Genomic DNA, 15,178 nt, shown 5'->3' with positions numbered 1-15,178 from the left:
CACCTGCCTCCTTTGACTGGCCCATTAATGTTGCAGGTGCTATATTTCAGTGTTTTTCCTACACGTACATTTTTAATAAAATGAAGTCTATGGTTTACATGATTTCATGCCCTGTGCCTTTTACCGCCTCTTATTTAAAAATACGTATATGTGCGTGGCTTTCTTCCAGCTATTTTGGTCTTTGAAGAAAAGCCTGATGTTTCTTGTCTCTTGCTGCCTGGGTCCTGCTTTTTCACGTGGTCTCTCCTGGGAACCTGGAGGACACATTTATCTTTCCATTCTTGTCGTGATTACCCTGCGTTAGAAATGTGTTCCTCCGTATTTTCATTAAAGTCAAAACTAAAAATCATTTGAAAAGATTTTTTAATGTTTATTTCTTTTTTGAGAGAGACAGAGACGAGCATGAGCAGGGAAGGGGAAGAGAGGGGGAGACACAGAATCCGAAGCAGGGTCCGGGCTCCGAGCCGTCAGCGCAGACCCCGACGCGGGGCTCGAACGCACAAGCTGTGAGATCATGACCTGAGCCGAAGTCGGACGCTTACCCCAGTGAGCCACCCAAGCGTCCCAAAAATAAAAATAATTTTAATCCTTTCACACAAGATAGAATTTTAGTAGCTTTTGCTGCCTTCCAAGCTTGTAGTTTTTTTTTTCTTTGATAAAATTTGAGGGTCGAAATATAAAGGACCCTCCTTTTGAAGAATCAGGGTCCGCATTTCATTCCGGTTTGGATCTGCCTCTCTGACGTGGCTGGGGTTTACCCAGGGTTTATTCTCACACCCGCCCAAGTCTGGCCGGGCTGCCCCAACCTGCTTTGCTCAGCTTCCAGGCTTCCTGGGCGTCCTCAGGTGTAGCCTTTTTTTTTTTTTTTTTTTTTTTTCAAAAGTCAACCAAGTGCTTTGCTGTCTGAGCTCCGTGTGGCTGCCTGGCATGTCTCTGTCCACGGGAAGCTTTCAGCTACAGTAATAGGAGGCCCGATTCCAACAGACAGGAACAGCAGGGAACCATGAGTCGGGTGCAGACGTAGAGGAAGTTAGATGTGGCAGGACTGTCCCAGAAGTGCTCTGCCCCTCACCCTGTGACGCGGAGAGCCAGCACTGTCCCAGGCTGGAAGGCCTCATGGTCACGTGAGGGCTGCCAGTGTCCAGCATTGCATGCTTCCTCCCTAGCCATGCCCTCGGGGCAGAAAGTGGCTCTGTGTCACAGCCGGTGAGTTTTCCCAGCAGCCTTCACGAACCTGTCCTTAGGTCTCACTGCCTCCATGGAGCCAGCTCTCCTTCCCGCCAGGAGCCAGGCTGGCAGGGGACACGGTCAGCCCCACCAGTCAGGCCTCCCGCCAGCCTCAGAGCAGCCGGCTCCCTCGGAGGTGCAGGGCCTTTTAAGGGAGGCACGCAGAGCCTCTGGAGAAAATCTTGGATGGGGAGTGGGGCACAAACAGGCTCCACGACAGTGGGTTTCTGCTGACGTCCCGCACAGACAACCGTCCGGGTGGACAGGGCCGAACTGTGAGTGCTCCCCATGGTGTGGATGGACGTGCTCTTGCCGTGAGCTTGGGACAGGCCTGTCCTCTGTGCCCTGTGACAGAACAGTAGCCTTCGCTGCATCTCACCCCTGCCAGCAGGATTTCTGCCTGGAATACCGGAAGGACTTGGGAAGACATCTTTCTGAAACATCACTTCTGACGACGCTTCTCTTTCGGGGGCCCTGCTTTTCCTACGAGGACCCGAGATTCTTCGCCTAGGATCCTGTTGTCCTCCCTGTGTGTGCGCTTATACCGTCCCTTACGAAGAATCAACTAATCAGCTGCGTGCATTCTCTACGCTGAAGCGTGCTCCCCAGGGAAGGCGCTCGGTCCCCAAGCTACACCTGCTGAGAGAGCAGCTTCCCTGTTCGGTCCTTTCTCCCTCCGCCTTCACCCAGCCATGCCGTCCGTCCCCAGGGACTCTGTCCATCCTGGTCCTTCCCGCATCCCTCCTGGGCTTCATCCCCCAAAGTAAGAGGACAGGTTTACGTTCCTAACTCGCCTTCTGTCTGTGACAGGTGACCGGCTACCAAGTGACGTAAGGCAGATCCCAGACGCCCCGCGTCAAAAACCGGGTGGGCGCACCGGTTCATTAGCACCTTCTCTGGGACAGGTGGCTCTCTCCTTGCTGGGCCGCTGTGACCGCATGACAAAGCCCCGCAGCCATCTGGCCTTCAGCCGCACAAATGTGTTGTCCCCGCCTCTGGCGGCCAGAGTCTGAAATCTAGGTGTCGGCGGGCCCTCGCTGCCCTCGAAGGCTCGAGGGAAGGCCCTTCCCTCTTCCTGCCCCTTCCAGCCTTTGTGGCCCCAGGCACCCCGAGCTGCGGCTGCATCTCTCCCGCCTCTGCCTTGTCTTCACGGGAGCTTTTCCTCCGTGTCTCCCCCGTCTGTCTGTCTGATCTCCCGCGGCCTCACTCCTAGAGCACGCCTATCGTGGGCTTAGGGCCCCCCAGGTCATCCGGGGTAAGCCCCTCATGACCTCAGTTACATCAGCAAAGGCCCTTTCTTCCAGCCAGGGTCCCCTTCGCAGGCGCTGGGGGTCAGGACGTGGACAGCCTTGTAGAGGCCACGGCTTCACCCACCGCCGCTGGGGCCTCTCGCGTCCTCCCGCAGCAGCCACCGTCCTGTGCTGGTCCTTCCTCCTGTTTGTGGAGCTCAGCCTTCGGCGAAACTTCTGGAAGTGGTGCTAGAGGGTAGCCGTGCCACGTGTTGTCCAGCTCCCCACCACGGGGCCGCGACTCTGCCCAGACGGCCACGCGGAACGTTACCGCGAGCTTGCGCGTGTGTCCCAGGGAGACGTGTTTTCCGGGCGTTTGCCCCTTTTCCTGCCCTGTGTCTGGGCCTTCGTTCTCCGTGGGTGCGTGAAACGTCCTATGAGGTAGGTTGTTGGCCCTTAAACCGGAAGAAGGGCGGCTTTGCGGTTTGCCCTTGCTTTCGGCCACGGGTTTCGGGGGTGAGGGCGGCCGTGCGAAGATCCGCTTGCTGTGGGTGCCATTACTTCGTCTTGGTTTAATTGCATCTTTATTTGGGTCACAGCTGGAAGGGGTCCTTCTGGCATGTTGGAGACCTCGTTTTAATTTCTTTCCATCCTCCAGCCCATTTGGTATTTTGTGGTCTGTTTGTTTGCTGCTGTTTAGAGTAAGATAAGGGTCCAATTTTATGTATTTCCAAATGGTTTCTCAGTCGCCTTCACGTCACTTGCTTTGGCCTTGACGGTACGAGATGCTGCCTTTATTGTAAACAAAGTGCACGTTCCCTGCGCCTGCCCGGTCCGTCTGTCCGGCCGTGCCCCGGAACTGCTCAGCCGCAGACACTTTATGACTTGCTTGCCTATCTCACGGGCCCTGCTGCTCCTTTCCCTCCTTGCTCGTGTCTTTCGGGGACTTTCTCGCTGTTCTGGCACGTTACCCGTCCACGGGAGCCTTACGATCGAGTGCCAGGCTGTGACAGGCACTTGCTGGCATGCGCATCGGGTCTGGGCTAAACTCCCGTGGTGCCTGGGGTGAGACTGCCATCCTCCCTTCCTCCTCTCATCGGCTCAGGCCTCCCTGGCAGGCTTTCAAATGCGTCCGAAAGGTTCCCCACATGGATTTTGCAATTGCTTATCAAGTTTATTCACAAGGATGTCATGTCCTCAGTTATCTTAGGTGTTTCAAGTGAGATTTTCTCTTTCCTCGTATCTTCTGAGGGGTCTTTGGTGGTACATAGGAAGGCAACTGATTTTTGTGTATTAATTACATATCTGCCTACATGTCCCTGAAGGTGATTTTTATTTATTTAAATAACTTGCTTAGATTCCAAGGTCGAGTCAGAAGATGGGGTAAGTGTTGGATCTTCCCCTGCCACTCCAAACACACGGATGTGTCAGGTGAAGATCAGTGAATATTTTTTTATTAAGTTTCTTTATTTATTTTTGGGACAGGGAGACAGAGAGAGAGAGTGAGCAGGGGAGGAGCAGAGAGAGAGGGAGACACAGAAACTGAAGCAGGTTCCAGGCTCCCAGCTGCCAGCACAGAGCCCGACGCGGGGCTCGAACCCACAGACGGGGAGATCATTACCTGAGCCAAAGTCGGGCACTTGCAGCCTGAGCCCCCCAGGCGCCCCGAGATCACCGAATTTTAAATGCACAGCTGCCCAGGAAAGCAAGTGAGGAGAATCCCCGGGCCTGGAAATGGGGCGGAGTGCACGGTGACAAGTGTGGACCCAGAGCAAAACGGGTCCCTGGGACCAGAGGCCACCACGTGCCCAGGGACTGACGTGGTGGGAGAGGACGTGCGGCCTTGGGCAGAGGCTGGACGCCTCTGAGCTGCCCCCTCGGAAGGGATTGGGACTCTGCTCTCTCGCTCCCACCTACTCAGGTCTACAGCCTGCGGGCGTGCGGGTCCCCGGCCTGGGCCCCGGTGCAGAGCGAGGCCAGGTGGGGTGCCCGCCGGGAGCTGTATGGGACCCCACGTGGGAGGACGTTCGAACCACGAGGACCCCGGCTCAGGACGCATTCTCACGCACGAGGCTTTGGGAACCAGTTTACACACCCACAGATGGGGACTTCCGTAGGCGGACGTGAAAATCCCAAAGCAATTCTGTAGAAACATGAAGCTAAGTCTACACTACATTTTCCAGTAAGTAAAATAAGGCTCTACCTCGTGAGAGAATAAAACGTATTCTAAAATGAAAATCGGCAGATGGGACGAAAATAAATACTGTCCCTGAAAAATAGTGACGGAACATCCCAGTGCTCACCGCCCAGTCCCAGGGTGAGGGCTGGGCAGGGCAGAGGGTATCTGGGAGCCTGGTGCACGTGGGGTGGGGGGCTCAGAGCTGGCGGGGGCACGGCCGTGGGGGCTGGGAGGCGGGCCCCCCGCTGAGGTTGGCCCAGTCAGCCGGCTGCAGGGGTTTGGGTCTCAGTCCCCCGCCTGCTGGGGGAAAACAGGGTCTGAGGGGTTACACTGGGCCCTCCAGTCCAGAAGCGTCCCCTCCCCTTTAGAATCAACCGTCCCCGGTTGGCCCTTCTGTGACATCACGACCTGAGCCGATGTCTGATGTTTAAGTGACTGAGCCACCCAGGTGTCCCTTTGGTTGGCCCTCCGATTTGGTCGGGCTCCAACCCTCACCCAGCCTGGTCCCAGCCGTGCCCGGGCCTGCCTGCCTTCCTGGAGGGCAAGACACCTGCCCCCTACCCACTCACGGGGACATGGCATCCTCACGGAGCCGCTGGGCCGGAGGGACAACGACAAGGGCTGCCCGGCCGGCCCCGAGCTCCCGAGGCTCACAGTGGAGGCTCTGTGTCCCCCAGCACCCTGCAGCCTGCACCCCCCGAACCTCAGGACAGGAGTGACATTTGAAGGAACGTACCCGCTCTCTCCCGCTGTGCTGTAGCCCCTCCTGAAAAGGCCCGTCTTCCCCAGTCGGGCCCATTTGGACCCAGACCAGGCGTTTGTGCCTGTGACCGGCACCGTCCGACGTCCAGGGCTGATCGTCGCCTCCCTTCCTCCCTCCCGGCTTGGCTCTCTCCTACCGGGGAGGCCCGTCCCTGGAAAGGGGTTTCTAGAGCCTCTCTGCACACAGCCGCCTGGCCACTGGGCGTGCAGCTCACCAAGGCCGGTGGCCGGAACTTCAGCGCCCACCCCGCCACGGGCACCGCGCCTGGCACTGATCCACAGAGAGGTGTGGTCCTGGCCGTGGTTGTCTCTGGGAGACAAGTCAGACCTCCTCTGGGACCCTGGGGGCCGGGAGACCGCTCTGTGCGTCTTCAGGGAGCCCCCTGCCTCTGGGATGTCACAGTGGAGGGAGGCCTACTCACGCCCAGGGCTGAGGTTAGCCAGCGATGAGCCGGGACTCAGAGCTTGGAGTCCACGCAAAGGCTCCCTGACCTGGAGGGGCGCCTGCCTCACCCCTCAGCGCACCTGACCCAGCGCGCCCCGCGACGTCCTCCTCCTTCTCCCCCGAGCACCACCCTCTCCAGGCAGGAGACACACACACACACACACACACACACCAGACCCCCGGGCCACAACGAGCGCCTCGCACTCGGAAGGAGCTCATCCCCCCAGAAGTGACTTCCGCGGCTGACAACGGTCAGTGTTTTCCGGGAGCAGAACGGAGGAAAGAGAGCGTCAGGCTGACGAAGGACAGCGCGATCCTGCGGACCGTGCGTGGCTGGGGTCCCCAGAGGAGGGGTGCGCGGGGGCGTCCCTCCCGCCAGCAGACCCCGCGGCCCAGCCAGGGTCCTCTCGTCCACGGGCGCCAACGGGAGGCCCCCGGAGCTGGGACTGCTTGGCACTGGCTTCTAGAACCTATTCGGGGCCACGATACCCAAATTGGGATTCCACCTCTGGCTTCAGTATTATTTGCAAATGTAAAATAACAAAATGTTTAAAAACATATACTATAACGAGTAAGTCCCGAGTATAAATGCACCAAGGCAGCTGGAAATGCCTACATTTAAGGTATTAAAATTGAAGTTGATGGTGGCCCCATTTCATTCATCACATCAAATGGAGATGCCTTTAAATTTATATTAAATTCAATTTAAATGCCATCAAAACCATGGTTGACAAAGTCCTGACAGATGAATATTTTAGTATGATTCAATAGCAGTAAACTTTATTTTCTTACCTTGAGGCAAGGTGATGGAGTTTTATATGCAGTCGGTTGAACTGGGTTTGTAGTAACATGGCTTAGGATTTCCATAAAATAAAATTTTATCTTTAAAAATGATTTTAAAGGGTTTAAGTCTTGAACTCTGAAAACATTTCTGCAGGGTCTCTCTGCTTTCCTCGTTACTTTATACTATGAAATCCGATAGCTTCCTTAGACTACTCTTCAAAATACCTCCTGGTTTAGAATTAACAATTAGTCATGTTAAAGGATTCATGTTTGATGTGGATCCTCAGTAACATTTCACCTTGGTTTTTTCCACTTAGTCCTCGGGCACAGAGGGGCCAGTGCCTTACAAAGAACTTGGTGCTGGGGGCATGGGTGTCGTATGAATGGACGAAATGATTGATTGATTGAGCACAGTCATCAGCCTCTGCAGTCATTCTACGAAACATCACACAGCCTTTTGTCTGGACCCTGGGCTCCAGACTTTATAGGGCTCGTGACAAAAAGAGCCACAGGGCTTCCTAGAGATTATTAGTGATACGTACATGTTGATATTACATAGAGATTATTAGTGATATATATTGACATATGGGGAGATTATTTTACATAGAGACGTATATTGTTATCAATACTGAGAAATGGTCCTTGTTCGCGTGCTCAGCCCTCCAGCCTCTGGATCTCCGTGTTGCCATCTAAGTGCTTACAGTTCTCTCAGTATCTGCTTCCTAGAGTTGAGGACCCGGCTTCCCAGTCTCTTGTCTTTCCTGGGGATTTACAAGAGCTCGTGCGCTGGGGTGACGTTTCGTGAAACACTTCCAATGTATTGTTATTTTCTTTAGCCCACAGTAGTTTTGGTGCCTGTGAATTATCTCCCAAGTCGAGGCGGCCACGGCCTCGGGGTGGGGACAGATGGACCTGGAAGCAAGAAGCCAGTGCCCAGCTGTCACTTTCCAAACAACCTTGTTACGAAACGGAGCCTGCTGGATCCGGGAGCCGGGCTTCAGCCGCAAGAGCCGCGCCCTTGAGAAAGGGAAGGATTGCTTGCCCTCCAAAGGCTTCCTTGGAAATGCCAAAGGCCAGAGCCCGGTGGGTGCAGGGCAGAGACTGCGGCCTGAGAGCTGGACACGATACAGTGGGAGGCAGAAGTTTGGGGTGGGCCTGCCGCCACGTGTCCGGGAAGGGCTGAGGGAGCTGGCCGCAGCCTCCTGGGCGCCGGGATGGGCTCCTGGGGTCAGGGGGCAAGTCAGACGTCAGACACACAGCGGCTGCCTGAGCAGGAGGGACGGGGTCTTGGGCCGGGGCGGGGGACGAGCGTGGATCCCCACAGACAGACGTTTCAGGGTCGAAGAGGAGAGACCCGAACAGAATGAGGAAGGCGCACCTGCTGCAAAGCCTCTTATTCCCGCAGAGTCCGGACGGACCCGGGGGTGGCTGGAGACACCTCGGAGCAGGTCGCCACCCTCCCACCTCCCACCCCTGGCCGCCAGCAGCCCAAGCGGCGGCTGAGGAAGCCGATCTTCGAGAGACGGTGAAGCCCCACGTCGGCACCACTGAACGGCCGCTGCCAGGTTTGTACAGAAAAGCTACCACGTGGGAGGGAGAAGGCCCCTTGCTCTCTCGCGTCCTCCCCACCGCGAGGCGGGGAGCGAGGACAGTCCCCAACGTGCTGAACTGTCGGGGCAGAGATCCGAGCGACGGGAGATGGACGCCCAAATATCCCCTTGTCCTCACACCTGTGACGCCCCAGCCCATCTTCCCGTGAAACGCGTTGGCCTTGGCCAAGGACAGGATTCCTCCCGCGTGAGGCTGGTCATGAACGTCAAATAGAGATGTTTCCAGAGACAACAGGGACGTGGTGACGAACCGGTTCACTCGTTCGGTCAGAAGTATTTGCTGAGATGAGGTGCGGCCCGCGGCCCGTGCTGCCGTCACGCGCTGGGGGGACGCGGGTGTTCTCCTCTGGTTGCCATGAATGCCCTTTGGACATCGGCAGGGGTCTGCGGCCGGTCCTGTCTCTGGGTGTCCTCTTAGGTCACTTAGGACCGCTTCTGACGCCCCGTAAGGGGAGTTCACGACGACGAGCCGGGCGAGCTCTCAATGGAGAAGGTCCGCGCGCACACAGGCCGAGGCCCACGTTCTCTGCGCCGTCCCGTTTCTCACCCTCCCTCTGCGGGCTCTGCGTCCTTGGACTTGTCCACCTGCCATTACAACCCCCGCGCCCCGGGGCAGCAGAGCCTCCGCCCACGGCTGTCTGCAGAGAGGAAAGGACAGAGCAGGAAAACAAGACAGAGGCCTTTGGTTTCCTTTGGATTATAATCAGGGAAGTGAACCTTTCTCAGAATCCCTCTCCTCCCGCCCACCACACACCCCACAGCGATTTCCCATTTTTGCCTCGTGGACTTGAACTGGGTCATGTGGCCACGCCTGAGCTGCAGAAGGTTTCTGGGGAAGTGATGTACGGTGAACGTACACAGAAAGAAGGAATTAAGAAAGAGAGGGAAGGGGGCTGGGAGGGAGGCTGCCACTGATGTGGGCCACCACCCTCCTGCAGACGGTACTCCACCCTGTAAAACACAGGAGCCAGTCTGGCCACACATCGGGGCCTCAGAGTCGGGCCGATGCCCCCCCGGCCCCCACACCCCCTTAATCCTGCGTCTCAGGACGGTTTTGGGCCACAAAAGGTCGACCTTTCTTGTGGAGAGCCCGCGGACAGCAGCTCACGTGTTAATACTTGCTGTCCGGCTCCTGAGGAATAATCACTTATTCTGCAAATAAATCTCCGTGGTCATTATCACAGTTCGCATCACCCGTTACCATTACGTGTCCAGGATGGACGTGGCAGACGCGGTGGCCATAAAGCCTGCTGTCAGTTGTCACGCCCGCTCCGCCTTGGTCAGCTTCCAGGCGGGTCCAAGTAGTGCCCGTGTCAAGTGCTAATTTTGAGTGTGCCATTATTTTTTTATACATGTTTAGAAAATTTTTTTCAAGGGTACTTTTCAATCAATCCAAACTAAATCATTTTTTTAACGTGGAGGAGGAGGGAAGACTCAGTATAGAAAGATGTTTAATTTCCACACGAAGTCAGTCACTTACAGACGAAAAACAAGGGTCTGGGGGGGCGGGGCGGGGGGGGGCCTGGGTAGCTCAGTCAGGCGTCCGGCTCTTGATTTCCGCTCAGGTCATGGTCTCACGGTTTGTGGGATTCAGCCCCATGTCAGGTTCTGAGCTGCTTGGGAGTCTCTCTGTCTCCCTTTCTCTGCCCCTTCCCAGCTCATTCTCTCTCTCTCTCTCTCTCCCTCCCTCCCTCCCTCTCCAAATAAATAAATAGACATTAAATAAAAGCGAAGATCAGCAGTCATGACAAATGGGAATCAGGAAAATAGTCCCGGAGAGGATTCTATCTGATTCTTGGCTCTGCAGTCCCCACGTAGACTCAGAGGTGACGATAACTTCGTGATGTAATCGCTTGCCTACAGGATCGCATTTCACAAACCTTCCACACGATTAGCTTAGAATAAAATTACTATGTGATTATATATATTTCCGTATCATTTGCAAATTCAAAAAATACATATTTAGAAGAATATTTAGTTTTGCTCCTTATCAGAATCCCAGTACACACATAAATTACAAACTTTACTTTCTGTCTTTGAATTCTCCCAGTCTCCAAAGGCTAGAGAGAGACGCCAGGACTTCACAGTTCTGCGTCGAATATTCCTGCCTGCACACTTAAAAATAGAAGCCATTATACCTTCCAACTTTTGCCAAATTGCAAATGAGTGAACTGAGCGAAGGATGCCGTGATGAGTCAGCGCTGAGTCGGCTGCTAGAGTGTCATCGAGCCCAACAAGTGTCAAAGGACTTCCCATGCGGCCTCCCCTGAGTCATGCACGGCACGGAGGGGCTTCCCGCCCCTGGCGCTGAGCCCGTCTGTGTCGAGGTGCTGGAGGGCAGACCTCGCTCCGGTGCGGAGGCCCTACGTCAGGGCCACTGACGTGCCCCCGTAGATCTTCCACAGGACCGGCAGTTCCCGTTGTGAAGATACTCAGAGGGCGCCTGGGGGGCTCAGTCATTTAAGCACCAGACTCTTGGTTTCGGCTCAAGTCCTGATCTCACGGTTTGTGGGTTCGAGCCCCACGTGGGGCTCCGTGCAGGGCCTGCTTGGGGTTTTCTCTCTCCCTCTCTCTCTCTCTCTCTCTCTCAAAATAAATAAACAGACATTGAAAACAGAAAAAAGATACTCAGTTGAAACAAACAAAACCCAGTCAGGTTCCAGCCAGGTACAAAGCACATCCCCTCTGCGCAGACCGGAAGGACGAACCGTTTGGTGGCCCAGCACTTAGAAAGAACGGCTTTCTGCGCGTCCGGCAAGGGAACTCTCCGTCCTGCGCAGAACCCCAGGGGCACGCCGAGACCCAGCCCACATCCCCACTGCCTGGGGCTCAGCTCCCTCTAAAATCCCCCGGCAACAAAATTCTGTGAATTTTTCTGACACCAAAGGACTCCTCAGCCAGAAGATCGGATGCTCACAATGGTCTGTGTCATTCAGGAGAAAAGATAAGCCATTCACCTGATTAGTTATTTCTCCCCACGTTCGGGGTCACGGCCACTCGGATGCGTCGTGCTCCTGGCGGTGGGAAATCCTGACTTTGCCGTTGGGAATGCAACCGTGAGCGATCCCGTGTCATCCCTGCCTGTGGCTGGGGAGCCATGGGCAGTGGACCCTGGGGACAAGGGCAGGAGGCTGAGCACGCGTTGTCCTGCCTCTCTGGACCCTGCATGGCCGTCCGTCCCCCGTGCATGCTCTCTGTCCGTCCTGTGCCCGCTCCAGGGTAACCCACGAGGTGGGCATAGCAGCACACGGGAAGAATCCCACGCCCAAGGGCTGGCCCGGGGCTGGACGCATGGCCGGGCCCAGCCGTCCGCACAGCCGGTCGTGAGTGTCCAGAGATGAGGTGCCGCGGCCACCAGCCCGTTTGTGGCTACCTTGCTGTCTGCCTCCCCTCACCCCATCCCTCCCTGAAACGTGAAGGACAAGTAGACCCTGAACACAAGGGCACGTGGCTCCCTCTGTGCGGAGTGGAGGACAGACCCACGGCAGAGCTGTCCTGCCCTCTGCCAGAGCGCAGGGGGCCCGGGGAGGCACCAGCACTGGGCTCCAGGGCCTTGATGAGGCTCAGAAGCTGGGCTCATGCCGTCCAGAAGCCACACTCCCCAGGGGGCGGGGGCAGTCAGCGACGGGTCCTGAACACGATACGCTGTAACCCGAGCCCCGTATGGTTCCCTCCACCCTGTTCCCCGCGGTCCCTGCTCCTAAGCCAGCAGGGCACTGAGTACCCATCCCGCGGGTTACCCATTGTGGTACCACTGAAATTCCTCCCAGGATGCTGACTGGTCTGAATATGAGAGTAGGGTAAGGGGGAATTCACCCACAGAAAACAAGGGGCACCTCTGTGGGCAAAGAAACCTCACGTCCTATTGTTCTGGGACAGGTCTCTCCGCGAGTGAGCAGAATCCCCCTCCCCACGACCTCCTGGCCACCCTGCGTCCACAGATCCAGGGGCGACACTGCCCTCAAGCACGCGTGTGAATGGTCCACTTCCTGGTGTAAATAAAGGAGAACCTCGGGTGCAATCACTCTGTGCTCACCGCCAGGGATCCGGGGTTTCAGGATAATTGTGACGTGGGCATAAGGCAGTGGAGCATTTTCCGAGGAGCCTTCATTCTCTAAGCCAGGGTGACAGGAAAGACTGACACAGCATGTGGCAGGCACCGGGCACGGGGTTATGCGCGTGCCTGGCACGCTGGCCAAGGCTTCTCCCTGCAGTCATCCTGAGGCCGCAGGCTCCACGGGCTGGGGTGTGGGGGGCGATGTATCTGATAAACCGGGACTGAGCTGGGGTGAGGACCAGGGTCCAGAGCCCTCGCTGCGGGGGCGACGCAGCAGACGAGGGCTAAGCCCATGCGTCACAGGCCCCGGGGATTCCAGTTCGGGAAGGAAATGACGGAGAGGCGATCCTGCGGGAGAGCTGTGTCCCCGCCACAGTCCCCGCGACTCTCTTCAGCCTCGTGGCAGCAAAAAGCTGCCAGAACTCCTGAGTGCCTTCAATGAAGGCGATGCTTCCTTGCTCCCATTCAGTGATTAAGTGGAGTGAGACTAATATTTCTTGGTGAGTTTCCTGGAAGGAAGGCTGCCCAGAAGGACAGGTGAGTCTGTGCGTCCAGCCTAGGACCCTGGTGGGGGCGGGGGGTGGGGGGGCTCGTACTTGGACATTAGGTTTTGGATCACGTGGTCCTTGCCGGCGTTCTCTTTTCTCTCCGTGTATTTTGAGAATGCTTGTTAGGCCCGACTCACAGGTTTGGGCTATGTATTCGTGGGGATTTCTGTTCTCTGCACACTTTGCCAAGGATTTGCAAAACAATCTCCTTCGTGGCGTCTGTGGCATGCCACGTGGCTGGCCCAACTACAGAGTGAGCCCGCAGGGTGCTCGGGGAAGAAAACGGGAAGCTTGGAAGCTTCCAGAAGCAAGCACTGCCACACAGGCACCTGGAAGGCCTCTCCGGGCCTTGCTGCCCCCCCCCCCTCCGTTTGGGCATGGGCTACCCTGTATCTATGACAAGACTGACCGTCACTGGTTATCATCAGCAACTTAAGAATGCAGTTTACAGGGGCGCCTGGGGGGTTCAGCCAGTTAAGCGTCGGACCTCAGCTCAGGTCATGATCTCACAGTTCGTGAGTTTGAGTCCTGCGTCGGGCTCTGTGCTGACGGCTCAGAGCCTGGAGCCGGCTTTGGATTCTGTGTCTCCCTCTCTCTCTGCTCCTCCCCCACTCGCACTCTGTTTCTTTCTCAAAAATAAATGAATGTTAAAAAAAAAAAAAAAGTGTTGAGGGCGCCTGGGTGGCTCAGTAGGTTAAGCGTCGGACTTTGGCTCAGGTCATGATCTCGCGGTTTGTGAGTTCGAGCCCCGAGTCTGGCTCTGTGCTGCCAGCTCAAGGCCTGGAGCCTGCTTCGGAGTCTGTGTCTCCCTCTCTCCCTGCTCCTCCCCGGCTTGTGCTCTCCTGAAAATAAATAAACATTAAAAAAAAAAAAAGACCCCAGTTTACACGCACCCGATGCTTCCAAAGCTGGCAGCCGGTCACGGCGGCCCGGGTTCCCTCACCTGACTGCCACTTCACTAACTTCACCGGCTTCACCGGCAGGCACGGCCTCTGCCTCCTGTCCCGGGGCGGAAATGGGGAACGGCCAGGGTCGTGCTGGTCTCTGCGCAAGCCCCGCACAAGCCAAGCGTCCCTCTTAGAATGAATCTAAGATTCTAACCACCTTTCAGAGAAGCGTGAACAACCTACTGCTTACGGACCACACTGGGGGCTCTCAGTCCCAACCCCAATCCTCCACAAGAGCGGGATTTTTACATCTACGCGCACGTGCACACACACCTGAGCGAGTCCACAAGGCCTTTGTCTCTACCCGACTACCGTTTCTATTCTATTTTGCTCAAAGGAAACTGCTCCTTGATCTTATGACCCACTGTGGGCCCCAACCCCCACCTTGAACATAAAGCTACGATACTCAGAGCGTCTTGCAATGTTTACACAGTCTTGAACCTGTCACCACGCTCCACAGTGAGAGGTTTCTGTCCATGTAGTCCTTTCTGCACGGGGCGGGTACTTGATTTCCTGAAGCCACGCTCTGGCTCGTATCAAGAAGCATGTTTCCAAGAGACATCAGGCTGTATTTCTAAGGCAGTTTGTAACCACCACTACGGACTGAGTCATTATGGAATTGAACCCATGACTTGGGCTTTTAAGTGATTTAAGCCTAACCAACCAAATAAGTATCAGTGAATTTCGTGTGAGACTCCCTTGGTTGAAGGAGCTCTTGCTAAGTACAAAAAGGCCCCAACTCAACCCAGAGAATCTTGATATCACAAACTCTTAGATCTAGAAGAGATCGCATTGATTCTCCTTCCCAAGTCTCGTCCTGTGGATTAAATGGAAAACGTGTATGGGTCAAATTGCCCGACCTAGCACTCGGAACACAGGAAGACTGTAACAACGAGAGCTGAATTATGGGGCGTGCTGACGTGGGCAAGGTCAAGGCCACACAGTAGAGTCCCGTGGGGAGTTTTGTGTTCCCGAGGTGGGTTCGACCGTCCACACTCACCTTCCCATCAGCAAGGCAGCCCCTCACCCACAGAGGAGAGTCGGCAGGATCTTGGGCCCTCTGAACTGTCTGCAAATCCTGCGAGGTCACCTAGACCTCTGAGTTGAGAGGAGTCACCTGTGCTCAGCTCACCCCAAGAGTCAAACCAAACATACAACCCCAGCCTCATTAGCTCTATGTTTCCATGAGGTCAGAGTGGGGAAAAGAAAAAAAAAATCGAAAAAACAGGAAGTTTTTTTTTTTTTTAATCTAAGCTCACACCCATGAAATGGCATCCCCAAGGGAAATTAAAATAAGACTTTGAACTGAAAATTGCCTAAGAAAAGGCACGCAAATGATGCAAAAGGGTAGGAGCCCATTGGGGCCGCCTGCCTACTTCTCACCCCTGGAT

This window comes from Panthera leo, chromosome A1, assembly GCF_018350215.1.
Source record: "Panthera leo isolate Ple1 chromosome A1, P.leo_Ple1_pat1.1, whole genome shotgun sequence".
NCBI lineage: Eukaryota > Metazoa > Chordata > Mammalia > Carnivora > Felidae > Panthera > Panthera leo.
This window is presented reverse-complemented; position numbering follows the sequence as displayed.